This window comes from Parus major, chromosome 1, assembly GCF_001522545.3.
Source record: "Parus major isolate Abel chromosome 1, Parus_major1.1, whole genome shotgun sequence".
In the NCBI taxonomy this organism is placed as follows: Eukaryota; Metazoa; Chordata; class Aves; order Passeriformes; family Paridae; genus Parus; species Parus major.
In genome coordinates, this window is record NC_031768.1 from 67,487,359 (window position 1) to 67,507,991 (window position 20,633).

At 44.4% G+C, this 20,633-nt stretch overlaps 1 protein-coding gene and 1 long non-coding RNA gene across 3 annotated transcripts in view; one reads left to right on the top strand and one right to left on the bottom strand.

Moving 5' to 3' along the window:
• The window catches only part of LOC117244583, a 38,339-nt gene extending 23,830 nt beyond the window's left edge, over positions 1-14,509 (bottom strand). Inside the window, exons 1-3 of one of the 2 annotated variants that reach the window (XR_004497961.1) lie at positions 14,342-14,509; positions 12,358-13,439; positions 4,823-4,890 (exon numbers count right to left, since the gene is read on the bottom strand). This is a non-coding gene — a long non-coding RNA (uncharacterized LOC117244583). The remainder of the gene's footprint in view (positions 1-4,822; positions 4,891-12,357; positions 13,440-14,341) is intronic. The other variant, XR_004497965.1, reaches the window with a different exon arrangement.
• Positions 14,510-14,531: 22 nt separating this feature from the next.
• Positions 14,532-20,633, top strand: part of KATNAL1 (katanin catalytic subunit A1 like 1) — a 59,557-nt gene continuing 53,455 nt past the window's right edge. Inside the window, exon 1 of the mRNA XM_015623549.2 lies at positions 14,532-14,604. The gene's annotated coding sequence lies outside the window, so the exon portion shown is untranslated. The remainder of the gene's footprint in view (positions 14,605-20,633) is intronic.

Consider the following 20,633-nt stretch of genomic DNA (forward strand, 5'->3'; position numbering starts at 1 on the left):
TTTGCTTTTCTTTTAAAAATAGCTTGTTCTAAGGAATGTCTTTTTCAGCCATGAGAGAATACAACATGGAAGGGATACAGGACCTAATAACCCACCTGGAAATACTTTGTATGGAAAAGCAGTTCAGTCAGTTTGGGGATTGAGCCAAAAAATTATCAGACAGGCCTTGCTTGATATGATTTGGGTTTGTGGCAGCTTTTACAGCCCAGCAGGATTTCCCAAAGCTGAGGTGCTTTTAAGCTGCCTGTGTATGTTCCTGGCTCTTATTGCAGTCCTGGGTTTTGGCCAAAATGATTTCTGATTGTGAGGGAGTGAACAAGTGAGGATCATTACAACTCAGAAGGAGCTGAGTTCTTGCTTCATGAGAGCTCTGGAGACATAGAATGGGACAAAACAATATAGAAATGTACCACCGTGTGGGAGTTGGTAGGGAGATGGCATGGTCCTGCAAATTTCAGCTATTTAAGACATGTTTTTCAGGCTGTGGGACAACTCTAATGCAGAAGTAGGGGAACCTGGATGCAGGAGAATAAGAGCTCTCCAGTAATATCTGTGTGTATCTCCCATTTTGAGGCAATTGCACATCAGCAGATCTGTATTCTGACCATGGAGGGGTTGCCTCTCCACAGCTGTCATTCTGCTCCTCATCCTTCACAGTGATGAGTGACCATACACCCTTAGGAGCAGCAGCACAGTGTTAAAAATTGTGAATTTTCAGAAGTTAACAGCAGAGCCTCTGCTGCACTCTCTTCAAGAGGAGGGAAAAGCAGTTCAATGAAAAGGTGAAGGTGGGACGCTCCATAACCTTTCTTGGCCCCCCAAGTATTTTTCTATGTACAAAAGGACTTCTAATGAAACTATCCCACTGCCTGAAAGACAGAACAAATTAACTCTGGCATCCATGAGGCACCCTAGTAGCATTTCTAAATTAAAATTTATGGGTCTTTTAGGAATCTTATTTTGGGGTGAGGGGAAAGAGAGGAGGAAAGAAGAAAGGTAAGTTCTATGGAAATCTGCCATTCTTCATTGAATCTAAAATAGAACTTGGAAGTTTACCAACCAGGCATTTTTTGTGTGGAAAACACTAACTGTGCAGATTGGGCACTGTCCAAGTTAAAATACACACCAGTACTGGGTGGGAATAGTGTGAGGGGTCTAAATGTGTTCACTCTGAAATACCTGCCAAAGAGTCCCTGCTATGGCAAGACTTGGGACCTCACGGCAGCTGTTATTTTTCTGCAGCACATTACAGGTCTGGCTTTGGGTCTTCAACTGTGCATCCTCAGGGTTGCAGGGAGGTGTGAGTGAGTTCTGGAGTGTCGCTTGCCCTTTCCAGTCAGTGCAGATTCAGTCAGTTCACTAACTGGAGTCCCAGGAGTTTGTTTTGTTTTCTTATTCTGAGTTTGACGCCTGCATTTGGAAAGATTACTTATGCCCAGCACTGCACTTGCAGCAAGGGAGTGGGAGGGAAGCGATGTCAGAGTGTGGTTTTTCAGGTGTGGTTACAGGACTGTTTTGTTCAGTCCAAGTGTCTTTTTTTAGAGAATATATCTATGTCTAGCATGAATCAGGGCACAGAAGGAGCAGAAAACAAGCTGGGAAACTGGACATTCCCTGGACTGTGATGGAATTTGTCATTTGCTAGAATTTAAGGGTTTTTACATTGATATGTACCTGGGTTGGTATTTCACATAATATTTATGCTTGTATAAATAAAGTCTTTGGGCATTGGATGAGGACAGGGAATGGGAGCACGGTTTTCAGCTTGGGAGTTTTCCTTCTTCCATTGAAAAGTCCCAGGCTTAACCTTGCTGTAAAACTGATCACATGCATGGTAAGGAGAATTTTGAGGTTTTTTCCTAGCACTCTTCAAACTCTTCCTCTTTCTTCCATGCTTGCCATGATAGTGTTGGAGCACCCACCTTTTCCATCTGTTTCTCTGCAAACACCTGCCCATGCAATTCCTCTGTGCTTAACCTTGTGCTGAACATGATGCTGTTCTTGGTGAGTCAAATCTAATGCGGCATCAAGATTATTTGACTTGTGCCTAGGGAAAGCATGGTGCTGAAACTCTCCTTTGGTTCTGCACCATGGGGAAACCCTTTATCCAGATGGGTTTGTGTTTCTCTGCTCCAGCTCCCCAGTCTTGCATCATCGCCCTTAGAGGTACATACTTCGTGTGCCTCAGCAAGCAAGGCTTTGCCACCCAGGGCTGCTCTGAGAATACCTGATTGTTTCGCTGTAATTTGGAGGGAGAAGCCTGTGTTCATATTCTTGCCTGGGGCATGGCATAGCTCTTGAGCAGGACTTGTATTTCTGGTTTCTTCACAATCCCAACTTTATCAGCCAGAACTCCAGTTTTTCCAAAGAGGAAGCTTACAACAAGCTTAGCTAGAGCCTTGTGCCAGTTAGCTTGGACTACACAGAACACAGCCACTGGTTCAAACAGCTCACTCTCTTATAAACACAGTATCCTCAGTATCCTCTTGCTTCTCTTTCATGCTCCAGTTGCTCAGAAATGGGACAGGATGCAGTAGAGTACTGTATATATGTCTGCATATGTAGCTGTATGTGAAAAGTGGGATAAGCATGGTTCTTGCTTTTGGATAGTGTAAAGCTAGCATCCTTGCTGGTGGTAACTTCCAAAGGGTAAGGAAAAGGCACAGCAGAGCTGATCCCACATGGTGTCATCACTGATGGGGCAGGAGAACTGGCCTCACTTATACTCTGAGCAGATCAAAGCTGTATTCCCTTGTGGAAGCCAAGTGCAAGGTTATGTGCCTGTTTGGCAGCCTGTCCTTTAGATAGAGATAAGCTCCAGACTAACCCAGAAGCTAATGAGAGGGAGGAGACTGGGAATGTATTGAAAAATGCCCTGAGAAAAGAGGCAAATGACACAGAGGAGCCAAGCCTGTCTCTCTGTCCAAGTACTGAAGTACTCAAGCTTGCAAGGACAGGGAGTCATGTGATCTGTGCTGGAGCACAGGCACCTCTCCTGCAGAGAGGGCAGATGCTCCACTAGGTCAGGATGTCTCATGGAGAGAAGCTTGAGTGCTGGGAGAAGGATGGGAGGTTTTCAAGTAAAACTTGTAGTTCTGAGAGGCAGGGTCTGGCCTGAAAGTGTGAGCAGACTGGGGTTTTAGTTGCTCTGGAAGAGCTAGAACATAGCAGCTGAGCAGAATAAAAAAAAACACTAAGTGGTTTTTATCCACTGAGAAAGTACTGGAAGGTAATGGCTGATCCTTTGGAATAGGTTAAGTGAGCCAGAGAGCAGCAGTGGGTGGAGATGTTATTGATGCACTCCCTCAAGGCTGGGCATGTGCTCCCTTGTATCTGTGTGTCTAAACTTGGGAGTTGATTCTCTTTTTTTTCTAAGGCTGGCAACTTATGGTAGTGTAAGCAGATCTGTCTCAACGTTGTGGGGATGGCAAAGGAGTTTTTTGAGAAATGGAGAGTAGAAAAGGTTTGTGGTCTGTACGTTTTCGAGGTGTGAGGATAAGTAAAAGGCAGTTGTGAACAGGTGTTAAGATTTTGGGATCCCTGGGTGGGTAAAAAGTTGGGAGGACATCAGTAGGGTCTTGAAAGATTCTTGGTGGGTAGCTCTGGGTGAAGGAGGCATCTGTACAAGGTGGTCTTGCAATACTGCAGGGGCAGAGATGACCATACGACCTGAGCTTGGTGTGAGGTGATGCCATAACAGGATAGTGGGGAGATGGTCTGGTCTACACAACCCCCAAACCAGCCAACTCTATACCCCTCAAGGGACTGACTGTAACTCAAAGGAGGATTATTTACTAAGACCACCTTTTTTTTTTCCTTTTAAAAAGAAAAATCAGTGCTTCATCAAAAGACAATGTAAAGCAAATGAGAAGAAATAAAGTCACAGTGCCAGGAAGTACAGACCAAACCCACATCCCATGAGAATTAACCTGCTTGCAGCTTTGCATCAAAAAATATTAGTCCATTTATTGCCCATTAAAAATTCCCTTTGTCTCTTCTCAGTTGAGGAGCATGCTTGAGATCTTAAAGATGGCACTGCCAGTCCTTAAAGCAATATTTGACATCAATTTACTCATTAACTTTCAAATGCAGGACACTGAAAACCTTTCCTAAGGGCATTTTTGTGTTCTGTTTGAGAGAGTTACTGTTGTTTTCCCACCTCCCCTGAAGGGTTGTTTACAATACCATCTCTCCCTTTTAATCCTCTGCTCCTTTCATGTCTAACAAGCAGTGTTAAATAGAACATGGGGGAAAACGCAGATCTCACACATTATAATTATCTATAGTTAACTGAAGAAATGCTTCACAATTAGAGGTCTCATTTTGTAAATTAATCCTCAAGAAGCTTTTTCCTATGTTTTTCCAGATAAAACCTCTGTTCTTTCAAGCTCCCGGTTTGTATGTGTAGTAAGTCAGATAAAGGGTTTCTGAGTTGATGTGTGCTCTGTGCAGAGACTGAGCTGCCACAAACAGGATTTTCCTTATGAGATCCTGTGCAGAGGGATGTCCTGAGATGTACACACAAGAATGTGGGCAGTACCAAAATGTTGAGCCATGACAGAAAACATTACATTTCAAAACTGGCTGCTGTTTCTGCTGGTTATTTTTACAGTTTCCCTTAATTTCCCTAGCTCTTTTTGCCCTGTATCTGAGCACTTTAGGACTACGAATATATTTAGAGTCACAATTTTTCTTTGGGGAGGTGTGGGACTCTGCATTTTACAGATCTGGGAGGCTATCGTTTGATGAGCATTTCTTGCAGCAGCAGCACCAACATAAGCATCCCCTGATTTCCCCTTCCCCTCTCCCACCACTCACTCACCCCTCAGCTGTGCCAGTTTCTGTGCTGTGTGGGAAACAAATCACAGAACACATCCAGGTTAAAAATAGCTGGAAAAGAGAGAGAGAGAGAGAGAGAAATGAATTCCAGAACCTGGACTAATATCCTATATGTACATCCAAAGCCAATACAGCAGAACCTTTTAAGCTCAGATTCCATCTGTCTGTCCAGCTCCATCAATAATTTGTACATGATTTCACACAGGACTGGAAGGTAAAAATTTCAGCAGCTACTGATTTCCTCTCTAAATTTTGTGCAAACTGATTACTGTGTGAGGGATAGGGACCTCATAAAGAAATGCAGCCAGCATCATCACCTGTCTAGTGAGTATGATGCTGATCAGCCAACATATATAGACCTGACTACAGCCCAGGTAAGGGTCTTAGAGCATATAATGAGGGAAGAGTGGGGCTCATTGCAGCCATTTTATTTTAGGAGGAAGGGAGAGAAGAGAGGTAAGTATAAAGCAGTGGTCAGAGACCCTCAGGAAACCAAGAACCATTAGTTCCACTGCTCACAAAGCAATTTGTTTCAAAAAGGCCTGAAATTCTATAAAATAAGACCTCTTTTGCACGTGAGCCTGTAAATCAAGTGAGCCTGTAAATCATACAGTTTGGGAGGAAGCTGAGAGCTCAGCCTCACATTCTTGTTTAGACTTCAGCAACCACTTCTGCTTTTAGCACTCTGAACACCAGTGGAAACCACGGATACTGATTTCTTTCTTGTACTCAAATGTCACTTAAAGTCCTCATTTCTCTTGAATAACTCTTTTAAGCACTTGCTTCATCTCTGTTCCTATCTGCCTCCTTTCCAATCTACAACAGCTTGTCAAGAGCTTTCCTCCATTCTCTTCTTTTGTATCCTTCATGCCTCCCCTCTGACCAATGAATGGCCTCAAATTTGGTACAGGGCAGTACACCAAATAGGCAGTGAGATGTATCTGAAAATGATGATATTTTGGTGCAAATAAAAGCTGGCTCTGAGAAAAGAGACCTTGGGTCCTCTCACTGCATTTGCTGATCTGTGGAGGGGATTGGGTGGGATGGGAGCCAAAGGGTGGAACAGTAGCCTTGAGACACCCTATGAACCATGGCTGTAGTCCATGGTCAGAAAAGGGTCTTTACATTCCTTTTCTGAGGTGTTTTTTCAGAGTCTGGTTGCACGTGCATGATGCAAGCAGAGCTGTGTGGCTGCTCGTAGTGGACTGTGTCTGTGTTGGAAGCACACACTGTCTTTGGCAGGGGAGCTTTCATCTGATAGAAACCGGGTGTATTCCTACCATTTGTGGTCTTCCCCAGTCAGAGAAATTATCAGCACCATGAGCAGGTCCTGGGTTTCTCCAGATAGGAAACCGGAGGTTTTGGGTAGTTGGGGATTTTCCCGGTGTGGGAAATCCCTGGGTGGCAATAATCTAGTGTATTGGGCTGTGTGCCATCCCTGCTGCAGACACCCAGGAACATTACTGGGAGTTGCACCCAGTGTGATCTGTTTGCAGATACTCCAGTCTCACCACAGGTATGGAGTGAGGTGTGATGGGAAAGGCCTGAGAAGGCTCCCAGGGAATCTGCCTGCGTTAATTCCCCTGTCATTCCATACCTCTGGGTCTGCTCCAGTCTGCACGCTGGGGGAGCTGCTAAAGCTCAGCTCAACTCCTGCAAGAGAAGCATCTTCATAGGCTTTCCTAGCACTGATTCCACTTCCAGAACTAGTTCCTGTAGGGAATTTTCTTTCCCCAAATTGAAGAATGTAGCCATTTTGCAAGGTGCCACAGGGCACTTGTCAAAGAGATCTAAAGCAGAAGCCAGGGCTGCCTTGCTGGAAGGAAGTGCCAGAAGGTTCCATCTTCTCTCCTCACCAGACACAGGAGCAGGGGAAGTGCTGGTGACTCTTTACCAACATGGAGCAGCCTCATGCAGAGCAGAGTGACCCTTACGTTACCGTGAGTGATGTTAGGATTTTGCTTTATTCTTGGGTAACTACAGAATTTGGAGAAGTGGTGGCAGGGGAGAATGATTGGAAAGCTGGTAGAAATGGTGTAATTGGTATATCAAAAGTCTTTTTACTCTCCTCCAGTCACATTTTAACAGTACCCATTTTATTCTATGTGTCAGTAAACAACAAAACTGTTACTGATAAAACTTGCCTTAAGCAACAAGACACATGTGAACAATAAAGCACTACGAGCCATATTTTCAAAAGTGTGTGTGCAGAAATGTCTATTGTACAATGTATAAGCAGCATGTGGTCTGGATGTGGCAAGAAGCAACGGGAGAGGAAAGGGGAACAGATGGAACCTGTACATGAGTGACAAGAGCGGACGTAGGCTCAGATCAAGTTTTGTACTGCGCAGAGGCTGAGCTTTTGAAAAGCCTTAAATAACAACCACATTTTAAGGAGGACTGCACTAATGGGGCATGCAGATAAGCACACCAAATGGTGCAACTGCAAAGCACACAGCACTGCAGACAGTGATATATACAGAGCGTATGAAAAGTTCGGTCTGACACGCCAGCCATGCGTACAATCAAAGGTGTGCACATTTTAGAAACATCAGCCTCCCTGAAACCTCAATGACTTAGCAATAAAACATCAGGAAATGATAAGTCAGGGTCAGAAAGGTCTGAGAATTCCACACAGCTGAAATAAAGATTGAGCAAGAGGAATTAGCATCAAGAAATCAGATTCAGATGTTTAAAGCTGATTGTCTGAACCAAGTTAATATAATGCACCATGTGTCACTTCAAAACGTTTGGATCGTGCAGCTGGGAAGCTCTTCCCATGACTGTGAAATGCAGCAGTTTGCTGTATCTGAGAAGGCTGGGATGGACATGTCTTCCTGGACACAAGTAAGCTTTAAATGATGAATCTGGATTACAGCCTTTAATGTCCCAGTCCAGTTTTACCAGTTCCCCAAACCACCAGCACTGAAAAAAGCCCTGCAGCAAGGCCACATGAAGATTCTACCATCACATATTCTGGACTTGCTTTCTCTCTCCCTTCATCTCCCCATGGACTGAAAATACTCACTTATTTCCATCCTATTTATAAGAACCCAGTCTTTTCAAAGAAAATTATCCTCTCTCTGTCCATTCTACAAAGTCTAGAGTTCACAGCTCTAGAAAATTATGTTTTTAACCTGTCAATTCTATGGGATAATCACATTTTCACTCATCCTCACACATGCATAGATAGAAGCCCTTACCTATGTAAGTGCAGACTAGCACAACAACCGCTTATGTGGGACACTGTAAGTCTGCAAAACTTGAACAATTTCACCACTAATTTTTTTAGTATCAGTTGGATTCATATCAACTTACAGATACACATGTATTGTATATGTTTCTTCAGTCTAGCAAAGTAATCCAAGAATCCAGCACCGCTCACCTGAAATCCACACCTCACAGGAAATGTGAATTCCATAGGTATGAGGGTTTTGCAGAATGACAACTTGTTTGTTTTGTGGATTTGTAAAATTATATAGCTGGAAGTAGCTCTTTCCTAGAAAAAGGTCACATACTCATCAGTTGTTGGGTGAGAAAGTGTTTCACTGGAGATCATCAGCAAAAATTCTGTACTCTTCCATGCACTATTTGTGGTGATCAGTTCTGGGTTGGGGTGATGGTGTACAGACAGAAATATTTGACAATACAGATATTAGGCTCTCACAGATCTTTTCTCCTGTTCTATTCAAATGTATTTTCATGGCAGCTGGACATGCATTATATGGCTATAGCTAAAACTCTATCTGATACATATCTAGTGAAGCCAAAGATAAATGTGATTTATGTTTTGAACAAAACAGACCAGGGCATGTTCTCTCCCCCATCAGCAAGTGGCACAGCAGAGCTTTTATACATGGCAAGCCCCTTTCCCACATCCACCTCCAAAATAGGGTGGCCAGCCTAAGGAACAGCATCTCAGGAGTGCTTAGAGGCAACAGGCAGAGCTGTGCCAAGGGATGCTAGAACCTGGGGTAGTTACAACCAAGACAAAGCCATTTCTTTCATCTCCAGCACTTGCTGATTTCAGAAGACTCTGTGTAAAACCCAGCATCTTCTGCCACTTGAAGCTAAAGTGCACAGCCTGGGTTTTACGCTCAGGCTGTGGGAAGTTGGTTGGGGTTTGCTCTGTTGCTGACAGCTTGAAATTTCCATTTGCAGCTCCTTCCTGTTTTCTTTTCAGACATGCATCATACAAACCCAGAGAAGCTGCACAAATGTACCAAAACGGTGAGAAGAGAGGACATTCCTTACCACAATGAAGTTTGTAGTGTGCCTAGTCAACACTGAAACAGCAGAAGCAGACCTGGGCAGGCACTTCCCATACCCACATCCTGAAGATACATACCTTGGTGCTGATAGCTACCTGAAGTCCATGTCCACAGCTCCCATCCCACCTGGGATGCTGCCTGGCATACTCATACATCAGAACTTAGAGACTGGGAAGTATGCTTAGACATTTATTTTAGTTTAAAACTTGCAGCACTGCTGCTGCCTTGTAGAGAGTTGGGTCATTCACTGCTAGTTGAGAAAGGGACAGTGTGCATGCTGAGGTGGCATATATCCCACATGTCTCCAGCATGGGATGGGACCTCTAGGAGGGATGACTTGGATATATATATATATATATACCAGCCACCTCCCTGATTTCATAAGTAGGCCACATGGGAAGGCAGGACTTGCTGCCTGGAGCCCATACCTGGTCACAAGTCCTCCAGTCCTGACATCTCCATGCCACATGGCACCTTGCCTGTGCCAGGGGATCTAGCCATACAGCACCTCACCATGCCTGGCAGGGAGAGCTGATGGAGTCCATGGCACTGTCCCACCTTGCTGCAGCTATGCACAAGAGCTTTGGTTTCTCCAGTGTCTCTTTGCCTTTCTCCATCAGCACAGAGAGTGAGTGGTGCCAGCCACATTGTGAGGAGCAGGAGATGACATATCGAAAACAAGGGAGGAATTTTAACCCCCTTTGCTTTCCCTTTGTCCCACCCATATTGCACCTGCCATTAGAATGACTAAAATTATCCAGTGACATCATTCATCATTCATAGAAAAGCACAAACTACGCAAATTCCCTATGGAAATTTCCTGAGGAAACAGGCTTTCTAGGTTCTCAATGCCTAGAAAAACTCCCTGATCAGTTACTTCTCTCCTAGAAATTTTCTCAGGAACTGAAGCTCATTCAATCAGTAATTCACTCCCCACTCAGCACTGACTGCATTTTGTGTGCCTTGGGATAAGAATCATGTTATTCTTTTCTTGCATCCAGGAGACCTCTGATATGTGCTAGAATATCTCTGGCTTGTTACAATTAAGACTATTCCAGATTTCATGGGAGAGGCATTTTCATGCTCTGCCTTTTTTTTAGGGGACTTTAGCTGAGTCCACCAAAACCACCAGATCAACAACACAAAGGAATCAAAAAACACCTTAGTATGGTGCTCTCCATGCCTGTGTTTGTATAAAGCTTGCATACAACCAGCAGACCAAGAAAAAAAGGTCATTTATAGTATGTGCTGTGGCACATACTCGCCTGAATTTTAGCAGTCAGCAACTTTGATAAACTCTTGAAGCAGCTTGCAGACACAGTTATGAATGTCTCTTCCATCTGCTGCAGGAAGCTGGTCAGTGTATCAAAGATCGAAGTTGCTCACACCAAAGCAAGAAGGTTACATACAAGCAAAAAGTAACTACAAATGCTTGAGTTTGGAAGCAGGATTTGCATGTCTTGGTCTCTAAATTTGATCATAAACCACTTGAAGCAATTGAAAAAACCCAAAACACTTGCTGCAGCACCACCCAGATTACTCACAGGCTAATCCTCCTGTTGCAGGGATAACAAGATGTTATCAAGATGTTTGATATGACTTTGAGAATATGAGTTTATTGAAAACCATATTAGAGACTTATTTAGGGAATGTAATGACCTTAAGTGGCTGTGTTTTAAAAGGGCTAACAAAAGAGTATGTGACCTGAAATGGATATATATTGCATCAAAGTCACTTCCCTCTCTTACACATACAGCATCTGCAGAACAGGCAAATATTTATCAGGAACTGAAGCTCATTGAATCAGTTAATTGTTTCAACAAACAAAAAAACAAAACCCAAAAACCCCAAAATACCATAGGGACGTTGTTTTAATATATCTCAAAAAATCAGAAAGGTAGTCAGGACCTTTTCAGAAGTTGTTCCTGAAATAAGTGTCCCTGGGATAAAACACAACTAGGAATGACTGTTGAGAAACTTTTGGTTGGCTCTGGCAGTTTTGATGTGAACCTGACTGCTGTTGGAGTCACTGCTGCAGGACTGCACTGGGAGGAAAGACTGGCAGGGGAATTCAAACTAGCATGTCTGCCCTTTCCTCTTCTCTCTTCTCCACTCCACTACAGAATAAAAAATCAGAGAAAAGACAAGCCTGATTTTTAAATTTTTTAGTGGCTCTAGTGGGCTCTTGCACTCAAGCAGGATTCAGGATCATTTTGTGTTGATTTCCTTTCAATTCTGCATCCCTGCTCTGTTCTGGTTTACTATTCTCCAGCTCCCTGTACAAACAGGATCTTTCCTCAACAATGTTCTGCCACATCATCTTCCTTCCTTTGTATACAGGCTGCTCCTGCCTGTTACATACCATGTGGCTTCCTAAGTCACCTCATTTCTCAATGCTAGCAAAAACAGGAACCAAAAGCAAAGCAGCAATAAAACGCTAAATTCTCACCACAATTAAAAATGAAATCTTGAAAGGTTTCGATTCAAGATGACTTTTCTCTTAACGGATTATTTTTCTAGTTTAGTGCCCTGCAGTATATGTGCAAATGAGGTGCTTGTAGTACTTATCAGATTCAAATGCCTCTCCAGCAAGGTTTGCAGCACTGACCCATGCTTTTCCTCCTTTTTTATTGGTGTTGAAAAGTGAACCCAGCCGAGCAGAGTACACATTGCTTCACTGTTCACCTCTTTTTTCCCATCTTGTAAGGTTTTGCTGTCTGATTTTTGCTCCGGGAAGGTTCAACAGCATGTGTACAGGGACAAGAGAAAACCACAGGCCGCAGTGCTTATTGCACAAATGCTGTTATTATTCTGAGGCCTGAAGAAACAAGGAAGGAAGCTTGAGGCTGGTGGTTTGGCAGGTGTGAGGCCTTTTTCACACAGACATCTGTTTCAAGTGGTAGTTCTGGGCTTGGGGATGAGCAGGGAATGGCTGTCACTCCCACCCCTTCTGTGTGTCACAAAACAAGGGGGTTTGGGCTCTTGATGAAGCGATGTCAGCTCCTTGCTCAATCTGTGCTTTGAGACTCTGCTCTCTTGTATTTGTGGGGCAGGGCTGCAAAGTGAGGCAATTCTTCCCTGCAAACTGCCTGAGACAGAGATGCTGCTGCTGCCGCCACACCAGCATGCACAAAATGGATGAGGTTAGAGTACAAAATGGGTGAACAGCAACATGTGCACAAGCTCAACAAGCCCAACAAGCTCCATGCAAGGACCTGATGAAAACCGTTTGGATGCTACCACGTACCCCACATCAAAGTGAACTTTGTTAATCCCACTAGATTTTTTCTAGTGTTTTGGGCAACCCTACTAGTGATCCCATTAGAGTTTTGAATAGACTGCTTCATTTGGCAGGATGTTACAGCACACTCTCTGTGAAGCCTTGTACCATATTTGAAGTAACTCATTAGTGTTTAATGGTTAATTATCTATGCAATAACATATCTGTGACTCCATCTTAGAAATAATCTAGAAAGGAACTGTTAGGGCTGGATCCTGCTCTACTAAACACATGTGTAGGGAGGAAAAAAAGGGCTTGCATAATATCCTCCCCGGCAGGGATTCTTTGGGACAAGTTAGTGTTGAGCCACATTGTTATTTTAAATGACAGTAAGTTCTTTCTCCTGTAGTTCAAGGCCAACTTTAATGAACATTTAGCAACTTAATTATCTTTAAGACTGCTACTCCTATGTTACAGATTGCTGGCATTGGTCAGTGGATTCAGAAGTTAGGGGAGGGGGGAAGGGCAGATATGCAGAAAAGCAGAGACTGAGATATATGTGTACAGCTGCCCTCATTTCCATAAGAAATCAAGCTGAAGCCATTTCAAGGTGAGGGACTGTGGTTAATCCCTCCCAACACACTCATTGATACATATCATAACAAGTCTCCTTGTCCACCGACAAGGAGAGTCAATCAAGCACCACTTTAGTCTGGGCAGGAGAAAGGCTACGGTTTCATAGAGGCTGCTGGGTTTTATGGCTTCCTCAGAGGTTTTAATCTCTGCTGTGCTGTGCTGATGTGCCTTCATTCAGAAGTGAGCAATGGGTAGGTGATGTGATGGAAGAACCCAGCTCCTGTCTTTGCTTCATGTTGTAAATGACAGAGTAAAATCTGCTGATGTCAACACCAGAATGGGCAAAACTCTGGCAAAATGAAAGGCTATGTAGCATTTTGACATTCTTGAAAAGGAGGGAAGAATTCCTGACGTGAAGCATCCTTCTTCCATGCTTAACATGATCTCTAGAACCACCATGTTGTCTCTGGTAGTCACGTGTGAGGAGCACCAGTGAAGCACTCATAGAAGTCTAATAAACTTCAAGAGTTGGACTGCAAGAAAAAAAAATTATTTTGTCCTGAGGATTAAAAGAAAAATAAGAGAAGCAAGCCACACAAGGAAGCCTGATGTTCCAGCTTTGGTATTATAATTTTTTTTCCTTTTTTCTATCTGACAAATATCAGCATGACAGCAAACAGAACCCTCCTAGTTCACACGGCGGCACAGCTTAACTGTGCTGGTAAGTGGTGAATTGGCTCTTAGCTCTAGCATGCCCCTAAACAGTACCATTAACATGTGGTTATAGTCAGAGAGCACATTTGGTAGGAAATGACACCTTGTTACTTCCCAGATTATCTGCTCTCCATGGGGTAAATATTTTAAACATCGTGCCGGGTTTTAGCAGCAACATCCCTATTAAAGTAAATGGGATCTGAGTGAGGGTAAATCCAAGCACGCAGTGCTGGGACAGTACACCTATAAATCTTCAGTGTCTTACACTCTGTGCTTTATTCGCTGACAAAGGACAAGTGTTTGCTGCCTTTGTAAGGTTCCTAAAGCACAAAGGGAGGGTGTGTGCTCGGCATATTTCCTGTAGCTCTGGCTGCTGCTACAGCACGACAGCCCGAAGCAGGAAGGACCCAGGGATTCCTCAGCTCCGCAGTGCAGGCTGCAGCCACGCCAGTGGGAGGAATGTGGCTTTCAAGGGCCAAGGAGCTCAGTTCACTCTGGGCCGCAGTTACACGGTGAAAAAAGTTAGTTTTGAAACGGCATCTACCTTTGAGCCAGGAAGTATTTTAGGCAACAGATACCTTACAGGCCTCTTCAAGCTTACTGAGTATGTATTAAACAATTTTTGTGTAAATTTTGTCTTTTGCTCATATCAATCCCATCACAGTAGTGGTTGATAAGTGCCCCAGTTTATATAACAGCAAAGACTGGGAAAGGTCCTTACCTTGAAACAAATAACTGGAGTCTGAAAAAAAGAGCCTGCTCTCTCCAGTAGGCATCATTTCATGGTTTAATATGATAAATGTAGCCTGCATGTACACGATACGTCTGGCAGCGTTCTTTGTTACTTCACTAGATGGCGTGTGGTGGTGCCTGGCAGTGGGGAGAGAACGGGAGAAGAATTAAATCAGTGTGTAACTGGCTGCACTGCACTCCTACCTCTGATGTGCCTTTAACAATATGGGTCTACAAGTTAATGTTTCAAGGGTAAGTGCTGAATTTCCTGATGAAACTTTTTTCCTGAAGAGTATCCTTAAATCAGCAGTGGGGCAAGACTGGTGGAAAAGAGGTTTATTAGACGAACATATTTCCTAGGCAAAACATGCTTTCAGAGACATAAGTTCCTCAAATCTAAAACAGGCCCAAAGAAGAGCTTATGTGTCTGCTTACTACAACATGGTCAGCTGCTAGACCTAATCTCTTTCTATAAATTCTGTCATGCTTATAGCCTCACACCATCACTGCTCCTACACTACTGTAAAAACATCCCAAACTTCGTGTGGTTCTTCAAAAGGCAAGCCATAAGATTAATTTGTGCTCTCACTTTCCCTGGTGTATACCCTGGCATAGCTGTCCTCTTTTGTTCCACTATTAACTATTTATGCCTCCCACTTCGCAAAGGAACAAGACCCAGCTCTGCCCTGAGGCACTTCCTCTAGTGGGATGACACAAAATCACCCTCGCAGGGCACTCACAGTGCACGTGCAGTGAGAATCTGCTCTTTTCTTGCTTGGGAAAACAGGCATTAAATCTTCAAGGCCTCAGACATGAATTGCAGAAGTGGCCGGATCCATTAGGGACGTTCCAGGCTCCCTAACACAAACACTGACAGTGAAGCTCTCCACAGAGAGGTTTGTGGGTGAGCACGCCTGCTCTCTCAGCAGCACAGGGGCTGTGTGGTTTCACAACTGGCCTAAGCTGACCTATAGCCAAAAGGCAGCTCTCCCCCTCTGCTGACTTTTGTGCTCCTTTGGCTGTAGGGTCTGTGGTGCCAGGGACTGATTGGTCTCGGTGCAATCCTCCCCTCCTGTTTTTTTCCCTTTTTGGTAGGGATAATTTTCAGTTGGCTCAGTTTGCTGAATTGGCTGACTGCTTGGGTGAACACTGGAGCTGGTACAAGGGGATGGACAGGGGTGCTGAGCTGGAAAGGGCAAGTCTGGCCTTTCTGCCATCGGTGTGGGTTGAGCCCCAGGAGTCAGAGGGCTGTGCACCGCAGCTTCTGCAGTGCCCACAAACCGTCCCAAATGCTGTGGGATGAGGGCAGAGCAGGCCAGTGCTTTAGGATGGGATGGACGCAAATATTCCTCTGCTCCTTTGAACACAGAGAAAAGGGGTTTAAAAACCATCTGTTAAAGAATGGTGCCATGAGGAAAACACATCTGATACACATGCAAGTGTGGGGTTTTCCTGTGGTATTTAGGCCTGAGGTGTTTACGGTTTTATCATCCAGCTATGCACCCAAGCTGCAAATGTGTTGAGTGCAACCCATGCACTAGATTTATCACCTGCTGCACCATGGCTATAGCCACAACAGCATCTTATACCCTGGCTGAATCAGCCACCAGTGACACATCATGGGCAACACTCTCCTCAAAGAACAAAATTACGTCCAAAATCAAGTGTCTGTCTTTGTTGCTTATGGCTTGTTGCTGATGGGAGAGTGTGTTTGGTAGGTGCCAGGCTTGGGGGAGAGTGTCTGGTGAAGTGCCAGTGCTGCAGCTGTGTGGGGAACTGTGCAGAAAAGGACCGAGTGCTCACAGTGACTAGGCAAAACAGGGGCAAACACTGGCAGCCAGCTGAACAAGAGGCCCCTTGGCATCCCCTGAAGAGAGAAATCTTTCCTTGTGAGTCAGGTTTGTGTGGCCCCTGTAAGATGAAGCTACAGAGTAAGACAAGTTCTGCCAGGGTTAAGCCACTGCAACCTCTCCACTGACCTTCCCCTGAAGCAAATGAGGTTTAAGATGTTAATGGGAGAGGAAAACCAGGGTCATTGGTTGGCTTATGATCAGTTCTGTAGGAGAGGCAAGTCGCTACCCAACTTCCTTCTGCATTTCCATGAAGCGCTCCTCCTGTCTTAGATCAGCTCATTCAGCTACCTCAGCCTCAAAGTGCAGTTGTCTCAGCTAACTCATTTGGTTCACATTTCCCCATGCCATCACTCAAATCTAGTAAGTTGAAACATCTGGATGAACCCAGAAAATACTACAAGAGATGTCTTTACTTTATTTCAAATAGTCTATGCTTTGAAAATCACCGTACATGCAACATTTCTCTGCACACAGCCACCAGTATTTCAGCTCAGGCTTCTGGTTCAGGGTCCCACTCTTCCTTCACTCCATCCTGATAGTCTCCCAGGGTTTAAACCTGTCTTACTGTCAGTATATTGTGTTTGAATTACAGAATTGTTCATATACGTCTCTCCCTTTGGTAAACTTACAGCAAAGAGTAAAGATCCCTGTAAGAAAGAACTGTTTGGGCTATAGAGAAATGCTGCCAACTACTGTAACATGAAAACATTACAGCTCCCTTTTGCCCCAAAAATAACATTTTCTTGCTGTGGGTAAATAGCTATTTCAGTTCTTCTGGGAGCAGTAATCCTGGCCCTCTTTTTCTCCAAAGGCAGCATGCAGTCCTCCATCACATAGAGAAGCTCATTTCCACAAGGCATGTCCAGACAGCATTGGCATCTGCCTAGGAGTGGGGATAGTAGAGGATGAGAACAGTGGCAGAGTGGGATGCTCCAAGGAAGTTGCTTGTGAACATGCTAAAAAAGCATTCCTCAGCAGAACAGCTCTCAAAGGACTTCATCTGGGCTTTTCTCTGCCTGGGAAGGGCTCTCACTTGGTTTCTTCCCCCTCTACTCCATAGCCTGGAACCTATAATTCTGAAAGTGAGTCAATGTCTACAGAGACACTGATGGCTGTGTTTCATGTAGTGCCATCTCAATTCTGCACCTTGAAGCAAGTCCCCTTGCCTCTGCCATGTCCTTGCCTAGGTTTAATGCATCTGCTGCTCAGGGAAGTCACAGGGCCATGAACTGTGTGTTCAGAACACCTGGTGAACAACAGTGCACTGTGATTAGCTGGGATTTCCAAGTACAAAATAAAATAACTGTAAACCGAGGAAAATAATGACATGTGTCAAACTCAGCTGTACCACAAAGAGCAGATAAACAGATACCAAAACCACAAAATCATAAATTAGTCCTCTATTTATTAGTCCACCTATTAGTCTGGTTTTTGGGTGTTTGAGTTTTTCCCTGAGGACTTCTTTCCTCACCAAAATGCACAGGTCTTTATCTTCCTCACATTACTCAGTTGTCAATCCGTAGTAATTTCCAAGCAGTTACTCAGGTTCCATTAGTATTGATCTAATTTGAGATGAACACTGGCCTCATTAGGCTTTACTCTGCTTCCTGCCCCACTGTTCATCAGTGAACGGTTGCCTGAGATAACACCTGAGAAAAAATACCGGTGCTTAGAGCTAAAAGTCAGGACAAGTGAATCCATTCCCAGCTCTGCCACTGACCAGAGACAAATCCATGTCCCTTTTGTTTTAACTTTTCCTATCCATAATGGGAATAATACTAATATCATCTTTCGGCAGAGGCACAAGTGCTTGTTTGTAGAACACTTTGAGATGGTGCAGCTTGGTGAGATCAACAAGGGTGCAAAGTGCTATTGGTGTTTCTTAAGTGTCTGATGTGTGTCTTAAACTAACCTTGATCTGGTACTTCACACATCTGATCCCCTTTCACATCTCTACTATAAAACAAGCTAGGATTTGGGTGAATTGTTTATTAAATATGTAAATTTAAAAGACTTGTAAGAGTCTGCTTCTTTTTTAATCACTGCATATTGCAGATTAGAGCAAACCTGAGAAAAGCAAATATATGGCCACAAGAAGAATTCATTGAGGATGCTCCAACCCTTCTATAGGTATGCATCATATTAATGTAATGTAGCCCAGATCTTTAGAGTTTCTGAAGGCCAAGAAGCTGTGTAAGGTCTTTTTATCCTGACAACAACATGAACAAGCAGGTTACATAACTGACAAAGCTAGTCACATCTTGGTAGGCATAAAAGCATTTATTTTCTTGTCACCTAGCAATACGACAACGGATTATACCTGCTTCTTGCAAGCCTTGCTGCAATATGTGGTTTGTCTGTGGATGCTCATCCAGCAACAAAGGGTGTACTGCAGAAGGACACATGGCTCTGGATTCCTACCATAAGGCCCCAATTCTGGGGCTGCAGATTGTCCTGTCAGCAATAAACTCATTTAAGGTATACCCACCTCCCTTCATAGTCCAGGCTGTGCCTTCCATGTTTAGCTGAACCCCACCTCCATCATGTTCCTTCTCCTCTGCAGCACTTCAGCAAAGTGACAGGATCTCCAGCACAAAGCAGGTCAGGTCTGGGATGGGTGTATTTGCACAGATCCTCAGCACTGTCTCCTCCTCAGCATCATGGGGTGCCATGCAGTGTGCACCGATCCTTATCACTGACATGCCAGTTACCACGGAGCACTTCCACACAGGTCCTGAACATGGGGTCCTTGGCACAGGGTCCAATTCCCCCTCTCCTTCAGATGTGACTGCATTTATCCTAGATCTTCTGGATGTATAGAAAGTGTCTATCATGCTCTGAGCAGACAACGGTGAGGCAGGAAATGCCTCAAATATATATCTGGCCTTGCACCTTGCCATAGCAGAGCCACAGCTGTCTGCAGCACACTGAGATCCACATGTCCTCTGCTCAATCAGAACTGCCCCACATTGTCTCTGTGCGTTACAGCTCGGCCTCTCCAGGGAACGCTGTGTTTGCTGTTAGATTTGCACACCAGCCAGCACATTGCTTCCTGGTTTATGAATGGTGTGTCCAGAAATTGGCTGCTACGCTGGTGCATTTCAGAGAAGATAATGCTGTCCTTTTCTCTGCTGTTTATCGTAACCCTAATTTCTGACAAACAAAAGGGATGAACTCTGGGCAATTTGCCAATAATCAAGCACAGGGTGAGCAAGATGGCTTTACAGCATATATAGCCTGTGAGGGCTCAACAAAGCCCTCTGATACTGGGTATCACACTTGCACTTGGCCCTGCAAATTGCAGCCAGAGATAATAAAATCTCCAAACTAGCAACACAACAACAGCATGGGAAGCCTATGACATTAAATACATGAAAGGAATGCCTTGGGACTATGAGAAGAAATTGACTACCTTCAGCACTGAATGGGTAAATCCTCAGGAGACTATTTAAAACTCATTGACTTGTTATGCCTACGCACAGCTTTGTCAGTCAACAGAGATGTCAAAAGTTTGTGCGGGTGAAATTTACTCAGGTACAGAAGAGCAGAGCAAGACTTCCCTTTTTGATCAGTTGTCTGACTCTGCCCTTGGGGCAGAAATCCTTCAGACATCTCTTGGGGTTTCTTTTGTCATTTGACAAAAAGGTTTGCCTCTGACATATTAAATCATGAGCTGACCTGTATGGCTGAGGCCGGGTGGTAATACCAGATGCAGGGAGGATGTGTGTGGCAGAGTTCATTTCATGTTAGAGGCATAACACACAGCATGCTCCCTCTACCTGCGGTGCAGCCCAGGACCCAGGTGGAGAAATGGAGTGATCTGTTCTTCAGCTGCCTTACACTCGCAGAGCTCAGGACTGTGAACTCACTGCCCTGCAGATGCCCAGGAGACAGATCGAGCTGCTGTTACTCTGCATATCAAGCATCCTGGCACTTCCTCACACTGCATTGCTTCCTTCGCTCCCCCAGCCTTCGTCATTTCCCTTCTGTGGTGACCCCCATCCCTCCCTCCTTCCTGCTAGCCATTCCTCAGCCCCTAAACCTGCCTGGAGGGGTGATATAAGATGGGGCTGTCAGCATATGCAGAGGAATAGTGACAAGTAAGAGTAGAGCCTACAAGGTAAACACTCTAGTTCCTGTTGGAACATAAATGAAACTATTCCAGCTTAGTCCTAGATACATGTTGCGTGAAGGCAGGGCCTGAAAACAGCAGAGAAACCTCGAATACACAGTCTTCACGGGGGTGATGCCAGTGAGGTGGGTAGAGTTCATTGAACAAATGTAGATGTTTAAGCTGTAGGTGTCCATTTGGGAGTTAGTCACCTTAGGATGCCGTTTTAAGTCAGAGAGAAACAGACACTTTTGGCATAAGATAGAAATTTACACTCAGTTGAGCTCAATTGCACCTCATGAGCTCCTGCTGCTCCC